General features: G+C 40.9%; 1 pseudogene; it reads right to left on the bottom strand.

The window, feature by feature from the left end:
- Positions 1-395: 395 nt before the first annotated feature.
- Positions 396-919, bottom strand: LOC136136024 (riboflavin kinase pseudogene; annotated as a pseudogene).
- Between the last annotated feature and the right edge of the window lie 788 nt (positions 920-1707).

Raw genomic sequence — 1707 nt, 5'->3', positions numbered from 1 at the left:
TTTTTCCCCTTAGGTTTGTAATAAACTGTCAACCCTCTGCTTAATATAGTTACTTTTATAAGCCTTCTGATTAGCAGAGCATGCTATACAGGTACATGCATGCTAAAATTTTACCATGAGAATTATAGTTCTCATCTCAAACTAGTGACTTGCCTGTTACCCGTATTTATATATATTTCATTTCCATTATAAAACACTTAAGACCTTTCCAGTGGTCCATTTTAATCAACATATTACATAAAAAAGAAAAATTTTTAAATGAACCTTTTTAGTACTGTAATACGATGGGTTTAATTGAACAGTTGGAACATAATATGGTAACTACATTGTACTGTTTAATTCACAGCTGTAGGAAAATGTTTGATTTTTAAAGTATAACCAAGATCAGACTGTAGTTATGAGCAGTAAAATATTAGAAAACAGTGAATGAATAAATAAGATGCTTTTCCATCAGTGGCCATTATTTTACTTTTAGGAACCTGGAAGAAATTGTCTTCTCTGAGTTTCAAATGTTCTGGTAAATCTAGTCGTTTCTTAAGCTTCCTCAATATCACCTTGAATTGCTGAAATAAGTGACTCTAAAGAATCAAAGTTCATTTCTGGTCTGAGGTAGCCAACGATGGCCACATTGAGAATTTCCCCGTAGAAGTCCTCTTTGAAAGCATGCATGATATGAGTTTCCATGGACTTTTTCGTATTCTTGCAGTATGGGTTCCATCCTACCTATGCTCACCACCATCTTATGGACGTCTCCACTTCCAACACTGGCCCAACCATAATATATGCCAGTGGATGCATCAGCTGGAAGATTATCTACTACTTGTTCAGGAAAGTTAGCTGTAGAAATGCCCAGCTGCTTGGAGCCGCGACCGAAGTCCAGCACCACCTGGCCGCGTCAGAAGTATGGCAGGCGCCTCATGACCCCGTCCGCTCGGGGTGCGGGGTGCGGGCTGCCGTCCAGCCCGCGCGTCCGGCGGAGCCTTAGTCGAGCCAGTGCCCGGACCCCCCGGACCAGCCGGGGGACACGGGCGGGAGCTCCGCAGGCCGGCCGGCCGGGCGAGCGCACCGGCGTACACGGGCAGAGCGGCGCGGACGACACGCGACGCGGCGAGACCCTCACGCCGCTGACCGAACAAAAGGTGCCGAGTGACTCAGAGGCTGCGTCTGGGCTCCGGAACGCCGGCAACTGCGGAAGTCTCTTGCCCTGCTTTTGTCTGGATTCATCTTCTTATGTCTTTGCCCATTGCCTTATTTTTATTATTTTGGGATTGACTGGGTACACTGATACAATATTTAGTTTTAACCCAATATAAAAGTCTGTGATTCAAAGTGAGAGTTTATCCTGATCATTTTATTAACAAGATTTATATGTTTAGTTTTATGTCTACTATAAAACATGGTTTTATGGGTTTTGTTGTTTTATGGTTCTTTTTAATGGACCTTTTTTAAAAATGTTTATTGGAGTATAGTTGCTTTACAATGTTGTGTTAGTGTCTGCTGTACAGCAAAGTGAATCAGTTATACCTTTTTACAGACTACAGTTATCTTTTTTAACTTGACTTTTCCCGTGATTTTGGAAGTCATATCTACTATTTTTATCCTATTAGTAATGACATTAAATTAAAATGTACTGATATCTATTTTCTCTAATTTTCATTATCAAAAATAGAGCAATGTCAATTGATTATTCCTTATGTAATATGAGGA

Source organism: Phocoena phocoena, chromosome 16, assembly GCF_963924675.1.
Source record: "Phocoena phocoena chromosome 16, mPhoPho1.1, whole genome shotgun sequence".
Classification (NCBI taxonomy): Eukaryota; Metazoa; Chordata; class Mammalia; order Artiodactyla; family Phocoenidae; genus Phocoena; species Phocoena phocoena.
Note: the sequence above shows the minus strand (reverse complement) of the source record. Positions and strands in the feature narration are given on the sequence as shown.